Source organism: Lithobates pipiens, unplaced genomic scaffold (genome assembly GCF_037356315.1).
Source record: "Lithobates pipiens isolate NorthernLeopardFrog02 unplaced genomic scaffold, aLitPip1_a1.2 Scaffold_162, whole genome shotgun sequence".
NCBI classification, from domain to species: Eukaryota; Metazoa; Chordata; class Amphibia; order Anura; family Ranidae; genus Lithobates; species Lithobates pipiens.
In genome coordinates this window covers 657,501-666,598 of record NW_027507750.1, presented here as the reverse complement: position 1 = coordinate 666,598, position 9,098 = coordinate 657,501, and positions in this window count along the sequence as shown.

Genomic DNA, 9,098 nt, shown 5'->3' with positions numbered 1-9,098 from the left:
CCTACAACCTCTGGAGGAACCCTGGTTGAGAATCACTGTTTTATACCTTCGTCAAGGACCTCAACCGCCAGTGACCATCCTCTTCTGGAACTTCAACCAGACATCTTCACCAGGGCGGGAGGGAGGGACGTTCCTCCTACGATTTCCAGTCTGCAGGTGACGCCCCTTTGCTCCTCCCATCAACTACCATCTATCCAGCTGCTCCCCATCACCCCGTAGCTCGTCCAATCAGGTAAGGGCCCCTTCTGACTTTATATTCAACCCCTTAAATGTAACCTGTTACAGGGTGGAAGGGGCTACCAGGCTGTAACAGGTTACATTTAAGGGGTTGAATATAAAGTCATGTACAGTGCCTTGCGAAAGTATTCGGCCCCCTTGAACTTTTCAACCTTTTGCCACATTTCAGGCTTCAAACATAAAGATATAAAATTTTTATTTTTTTGTGAAGAATCACCAACAAGTGGGACACAATTGTGAAGTGGAATGAAATCTATTGGATATTTTAAACTTTTTTAGCAAATAAAAAACTGAAAAGTGGGGCGTGCAAAATTATTCGGCCCCTTTACTTTCAGTGCAGCAAACTCACTCCAGAAGTTCAGCGAGGATCTCTGAATGATCCAATGTTGTCCTAAATGACTGATGGTGATAAATAGAATCCACCTGTGTGTAATCAAGTCTCTGTATAAATGCACCTGCTCTGTGATAGTCTCAGGGTTCTTTTGAAAGCGCAGAGAGCATCATGAAGACCAAGGAACACACCAGGCAGGTCCGTAATACTGTTGTGGAGAAGTTTAAAGCCGGATTTGGATACAAAAAGATTTCCCAAGCTTTAAACATCCCAAGGAGCGCTGTGCAAGCGATCATTTTGAAATGGAAGGAGTATCAGACCACTGCAAATCTACCAAGACCTGGCCGTCCCTCTAAACTTTCAGCTCAGACAAGGAGAAGACTGATCAGAGATGCAGCCAAGAGGCCCATGATCACTCTGGATGAACTGCAGAGAACTACAGCTGAGGTGGGAGAGTCTGTCCATAGGACAACAATCAGTCGTACACTGCACAAATCTGCCCTTTATGGAAGAGTGGCAAGAAGAAAGCCATTTCTCAAAGATATCCATAAAAAGTCTCGTCTAAAGTTTACCACAAGCCACCTGGGAGACACCAAACATGTGGAAGAAGGTGCTCTGGTCACATGAAACCAAAATCCAACTTTTTGCCCACAATGCAAAACGATATGTTTGGCGTAAAAGCAACACAGCTCATCACCCTCAACACACCATCCCCACTGTCACACATGGTGGTGGCAGCATCATGGTTTGGGCCTGCTTTTCTTCAGCAGGGACAGGGAAGATGGTTAAAATTGAGGGGAAGATGGATGCAGCCAAATACAGGACCATTCTGGATGAAAACCTGTTGGAGTCTGCAAAAGACCTGAAACCGGGACGGAGATTTATCTTCCAACAAGACAATGATCCCAAACATACAGCAAAATCTACAAACGAATGGTTCACAAATAAACCTATCCAGGTGTTAGAATGGCCAAGTCAAAGTCCAGACCTGAATCCAATCGAGAATCTGTGGAAAGAGCTGAAAACTGCTGTTCACAAACGCTCTCCATCCAACCTCACTGAGCTCCAGCTGTTTTGCAAGGAAGAATGGGCAAGAATTTCAGTCTCTCGATGTGCAAAGCTGATAGAGACACCCCAAGCGACTTGCAGCTGTAATCGCAGCAAAAGGCGGCTCTACAAAGTATTAACGCAAGGGGGCCCAATCATTTTGCACGCCCCACTTTTCATTTTTTTATTAGTTAAAAAAGTTTCAAAAATCCAATAGATTTCGTTCCACTTCACAATTGTGTCCCACTTGTTGGTGATTCTTCACAAAAAATAAACATTTTATATCTTTATGTTTGAAGCCTGAAATGTGGCAAAAGGTTGAAAAGTTCAAGGGGGCCGAATACTTTCACAAGGCACTGTATGTCCTACACTCACATTTTATTCCAGCTCCGTACACGTCTATTCGGTTGGGCGGTAAGTTGAGCTTGGTTTGGTTTTCTTTGACATGTGCAGCCACACGGAGGAGCTCAGGTCAGTTCTTATGGAATGCTTTGTCTGAAAATTCCTTTTATAAGCACATCCAGCTCTCGGGGCTCCTGGGCTCTCTTTGATATTTTCATCACGTTGGTGTCACGTAGAGCAGAATGATACCTTGTACCCACTTCCAGCATGCGGCCCGTGACATACGTGATATAAATGCGCTCATCTGGCAGAAAACATTCCCAGAATATAATATTCAGCTGTTGGCAATACTAGAAATGGCGCGGTTTTAATCATAGATAGTGATGAAGCCGGTTCTAATCTGCTTAGGGAGCGGCTCAGGAGGTGCCATCTTGCAGCCTTAGGTTAATTCATGATGCTGCTTCCTAATGGGAGCGAGTCGGACAGGTACTCAGCAAGATGGAGGATGTGGACCGGAGGCGGAAAACAGTTGTATATTGCATTTATTTCCAGAGAAGAGATAGATAAAAGACCGAGCCCGGAGGGAGGTGAGACCTGCGGAGAGGCTTGCTGTACAAGGTGTATCTGGCTCCGTCTGTGTTCCACCACCAGGGGGGGCTTTATACTATGGCCGAGGAGGAGCGCAGGGCAGACCATCTGCTGGAGAAAACAGATCTTTATCCGAAGGGCGGGTAGTAAATGGGATCTTCTCCCCGTGTTGGCTGCTTTGTGTACAAATAAGGGCCGCGAGCGAGGCATTAGGAGCTTATTATACGCGGATGTGCTCAGAGTTACCTAAGACGTGGCATCAGCAATTCTACAGTGCCTAGAAAAAGTATTCACACCCCCTGACATTCCCCACATCTTGTCATGTTACAACCAGGGCTGGACTGGGACAGAAATTTGGCCCTGGACTTCATCCAGACCGGCCCACTTACATTTTGAGTGTCCCATCAGCACCCCCTTACATCAGAGTGTCCCATCACCAGCCCCCTTACATCAGAGTGTCCCATCACCAGCCCCCTTACATCAGAGTGTCCCATCACCAGCCCCCTTACATCAGAGTGTCCCATCACCAGCCCCCTTACATCAGAGTGTCCCATCAGCACCCCCTTACATCAGAGTGTCCCATCACCAGCCCCCTTACATCAGAGTGTCCCATCACCAACCCCCTTACATCAGAGTGTCCCATCACCAGCCCCCTTACATCAGAGTGTCCCATCAGCACCCCCTTACATCAGAGTGTCCCATCACCAGCCCCCTTACATCAGAGTGTCCCATCAGCAGCCCCCTTACATCAGAGCGTCCCATCACCAGCCCCCTTACATCAGAGTGTCCCATCACCAGCCCCCTTACATCAGAGTGTCCCATCAACACCCCCTTACATCAGAGTGTCCCATCACCAGCCCCCTTACATCAGAGTGTCCCATCACCAGCCCCCTTACATCAGAGTGTCCCATCAGCACCCCCTTACATCAGAGTGTCCCATCACCAGCCCCCTTACATCAGAGTGTCCCATCAGCACCCCCTTATATCAGAGTGTCCCATCAGCACCCCCTTACATCAGAGTGTCCCATCAGCACCCCCTTACATCAGAGTGTCCCATCACCAGCCCCCTTACATCAGAGTGTCCCATCAGCACCCCCTTACATCAGAGTGTCCCATCACCAGCCCCCTTACATCAGAGTGTCCCATCAGCACCCCCTTATATCAGAGTGTCCCATCAGCACCCCCTTACATCAGAGTGTCCCATCACCAACCCCCTTACATCAGAGTGTCCCATCAGCAGCCCCCTTACATCAGAGTGGCCCACTGAGCCATCGGCCCACTGGGAAACTCCCAGTAGTCCCGATGGCCAGTACATGCCTGGTTACAACCAGAAACGTAAATGTATTTTATTGGGATTTTATGTGATGGACCAACACAAAGTGTCACATAATTGTGAAGTGGAAGGAAAATGATAAATGATACAAATAAATATGTGAAGAGTGTGGGGGAGGGGCATTTGTATGGCGCCCCCCGGAGTCAATACTTTGTAGAACCCCCTTTCTCTACAAGTCTTTTTGGGGGTGTCTCTACCAGCTTTGCACATCTAGAGAGGACATTTCTGCCCATTCTTCTTCTCTGTAAAATATCTCAAGCTCTGTCAGATTGGATGGAGAGCGTCTGTGATCAGCAATTTTCAAGTCTTGCCACAGATTCTCAATGGGATTTAGGTCTGGACTGTGACTGGGTCATTCTAACACATGAATATGCTTTGATGTAAACCATTCCATTGTAGCTCTGGCTGGATGTTTCGGGTCGTTGTCCTGCTGGAAGGTGAACCTCCGCCCCGGTCTTAAGTCTTTTGCTGACTCTAATGCCGCGTACACACAGTCGGAAATTTCCGACAGAAAAGGTCCGATCAGAGGATGTTGTTGGAAAATCCAATCATGTGTGGGCTCTATCGGACTTTTTCCATCGTAAATTTCCGACAGAAAAAGTTTGAGAGCGGGATCTAAAATTTTCCGACAACAAAATCAGATCGTTTGTAGAGAATTCCGACGGACAAAGTGCCACGCATGCTCAGATTAAATTATGAGACCAAAGCTATTGGCTAATGGCCTCTACGTAGTCCCGTCTTACGCAATGAACATCACCTCGTTCCAAACAATCAGATTGTCCGACAACTTTGTCCGACCGTGTGTATGCAACACAAGTTTTGTCCAAAATCCGTCAGAAAAAATCAGACTGATTTTGTGGTCGGAATCTCCGATCGTGTGTATGGGGCATTACAGGTTTTCTTCTAAGATTGTCCTGTATTTGTCTCCATCCATCTTCCCATCAACTCTGACCAGCTGCCCTGTCCCTGCTGAAGAAAACCATCCCCACCACATGATGCTGCCACCACCATGTCTCACAGTGGTGTGTTCGGGGGATGGGCGGTGTTAGTTTTCCCCACACATAGCGTTTTACTTTTAGGCCACAAAGTTGAATTTTGGTCTCCTCTGACCAGATCACCTTCTTCCACATGTTTGCTGCCCCCTCCCCCACATGGCTTCTCACACACTGCAAGCCTTTTAAAGAAATGTGCATTTATTTTACACACTTAAAGCCTAATTGAAGTCTTACTTGTTGTTAGACGTTTAATTCAGGCTTTCCTACCAAGTAAAGAATAAGCCCTTATGGGGTCTCGGAATAAAACCAGTAAAGAGCTGTCCACCGCATGCCGGAGAGCCGGACCTCTGCTATCAGACACCGCACTTTCCTCTGAGTCTCCAACAGTCTGACACACCCCTTTGGACTGTGATCCAATCATGAGCCTTGTTGAATGGAGACCTGTGCAGAGGGGGGGGGGGGGGGGGCGTGTCTGACCTCCGGGCTCTGTGTCAGAGCAGAGGTCTGACCCAACAGTGTGCTGACCCCAACACCAGACACCTTCTTCCAAACACATAACACGTATAATAAGCAAGACTTCAAATGGGCTTTCCAAGGGGCAGTGGCCCCCCCTGTATAGGCAGCTCGGGTGGTAGGTACATTTATTTTGTTGTGTGACTCCTTTGTAGTCATTGGAGCAATGGTTGATTTCTTTAGTCTGCTCTGGGTTTTCACAGGCTGCAGGTTTGATTATTCCCCCTTGACTTCTGGAGACTTCTGGAGACCTCTGGAGACTTCTGAAGACCTCCGGAGACATCTGGAGACCTCTGGAGACTTCTGGAGACATCTGGAGACCTCTGGAGACTTCTGGAGACCTCTGGAGACTTTTGGAGACCTCTACAGACTTCTGGAGACTTCTGGAGACCTCTGGAGACTTCTGGGGACATCTGGAGACCTCTGGAGACCTCTGGAGACTTGTGGAGACCTCTGGAGACTTCTGGAGACCTCTGGAGACTTTTGGAGACCTCTACAGACTTCTGGAGACTTCTTGAGACCTCTGGAGACATCTGGAGACATCTGGAGACTTCTGGAGACCTCTGGAGACCTCTGGAGACTTGTGGAGACCTCTACAGACTTTTGGAGACTTTTGGAGACCTCTGCAGACTTCTGAAGACTTCTGGAGACCTCTGGAGAACTCTGGAGAACTCTGGAGACCTCTGGAGACTTCTGGAGACCTCTGGAGACATCTGGAGACTTTTGGAGACCTCTACAGACTTCTGGAGACTTCTGGAGACCTCTGGAGAACTCTGGAGACCTCTGGAGAACGCTGGAGAACTCTGGAGACCTATGGAGACTTCTGTAGACTTCTGGAGACCTCTGGAGACATCTGGAGACTTTTGGAGACCTCTACAGACTTCTGGAGACTTCTGGAGACCTCTGCAGACTTCTGGAGACCTCTGGAGACTTCTGGAGACTTCTAGGACATAAAACATAAGGAGGAGGAGAGTCAAATATGTAGCTCAACCACTTACCACAAATCGCCGTCATTCTACGGCAGTAATTTAACGCTAAATAACATTATTATGGCAGCAGATGGCTGCCATAACCCCGGTATTTTTGGCAAAGGCTGGCCTTCAGATAAAAGTGGTCTCTGCTGCGGATTTTCCGCGAGATCACTTTTATCAGGGGGTGGGAGAGGGCCGGATACTGGCCGGTTACCGGCGCCGACAATCTCATCCTTTCTCCTCTGAGACACGGAGCCGAGTGAGGGGAAGACGGCCCCCGCTCGGCTCCATAACATCGAATGGCGGAAACAACGTCAAATGCCGCTTCTGCCTGATAGTCTTAAAGGGGACATTTTTTTTCTCTGCAAAAAAATTTTTTATATATTTTTTTTTATTGCATTTTAGTGTAGATCTGAGATGTGAGGACTTTGTGAGCCCCCAGATCTCATATATAAGAGGTCCCGTCATGCTTTTTTTTTTTACGTTTCCTTGTAATAGGAATAAAAGAGACACAATTTTTTTTTTGAAAGGACAGTGTAAAAATAAAAAGTTAAATAAAAATTTTTTTTTTAAAGAGCCCCGTCCCTCCGAGCTCGCGCGCAGAAGTGAACGCATACGTGAGTAGCTCCCGCATATGAAAACGGTGTTCAAACCACACATGGGAGGTATCGCCGCGATCATTAGAGCGAGAGCAATAATTCTAGCCCTAGACCTCCTCTCTAATTTTAAACATTTATTCTGTTTTAACCACATGCCAACCAGACGCCGCAGTTGTACTGAGGCAGAATGGCACGGCTGGGTGGAACAATGTTATGTAATGTCGCTTCTCCCTGTGGCCACTGGGGGGGGGGGGGGCGTGTGCACCCCCGCTCGCTCCCCTAGCCAATGCGAATGCCTGGCGGATCTCGATCACCACCAGGCTCCTGCGATCGCGGCTGGCACACGGAGAACCGGGATCTGTTTCAGGTTCTGTAAGGGGAGAACTGACAGATCGTATGTTGGTACAGAGTATGAACAGCGATCTGTTACCTTCCCTGCACAGTCCCCTCCCCCCCCTTCAGTTAGAACACAAACTAGGACACACTTAACACCTTCACTGCAAGTGACATTTTTACAGCAATCAGTGCATTTTTAATCGCACTGATTGCTGTATAAATGACAATGGTCCCAAAAATGTGTCAAATTTGTCCGACGTGTCCGCCATAATGTCGCAGTCACAAAAAAAATCGCAGATCGCCGCCATTACTAGTACAGAAAAAAAAGAATAACAGAAATGCTATAAATCTATCCCCTATTTTGTAGACGCTGTAACTTTTGCGCAAACCAATCAAGACCAAGAATACGTATCGGTCTAAAGTGAGGGAAAAAATGGGTTTTTATATATTTTTGGGGGATATTTATTACAGCAGAAAGTAAAAAATAATGTTTTTTTTTTTTTCGAAATTGTCGCTTTTTTTTTGTTTATTGCACATAAAATAAAAACCGCAGAGGTGATCAAATACCAAAAGAAAGCTCTATTTGTGGGGAAAAAAGTACGACAATTTTGTTCGGGAGCCACGTCGCACGACCGCGCAATTGTCAGTTAAAGTGACGCAGCCCCGAATCGCAAAAATGGTCTGGTCAGGAAGGGGGTAGAATCTTCCGGGCTGAATCGGTTAAACGTCGCCTATGGAGATTATTAAGGGTAAAAGTTTGTCGCCATTCCACGAGCGGGTGCAATTTTGAAGCGTGGCGTGTTGGGTATCAATTTACTCGGCGTAACTTCATCTTTCACAATATAGAAAAGCAATTGGGCTAACTTTACTGTTGTTTTATTTTTTAAAGTAAAAAAAGTGTATTCTTTCCAAAAAATATTTCGCTTGTAAGACCGCTGCGCGAATGCGGAGTGACATAAAGTATTGCAACAACCGCCATTTTATTCTCTAGGGTGTTTGAAAAAATATATATAAAATGTTTGGGGGCTCTAAGCAATTTGAAAACAACAAGCGCCAAAAAGAGGCTCGGCCCTTAAGTGGTTAAAAAGGGTTCCAAAGACTCAAGGTTTTTTTACCTACATGCATTCTAAAAAAACCTTCTATGTGTAGCTCCCCCCACAGCCCCCTCTAATACTTACCTGAGCCCATACCATATCATAACACACCATACCATACCATACTATACCATATCACAGTACCATATCATACCATACTATACCATACCATACTATACCACACCATACCGCACCATACCATACCATACCATACCATATCATACCATACTATACCACACTATACCATACCATATCATATCATACCACACCATACCATACCATACTATACCACACCATACCGCACCATACCATACCATACCATACCATATCATACCATACTATACCACACTATACCATACCATATCATATCATACCATACTATACCATACCATACTATACCACACCATACCGCACCATACCATACCATACCATACCATATCATACCATACTATACCACACTATACCATACCATACCATACCATACCATATCATATCATATCATATCATACCACACCATACCATACCATACTATATCATACCATACCATACCATACTATACCATATATCATATCATATCATATCATACCACACCATACCATACCATACCATATCATACCACACCATACCATACCATACCATATCATATCATACCATATCATACCACACCATACCATACTATACTATACCATATCATATCATATCATACCATACC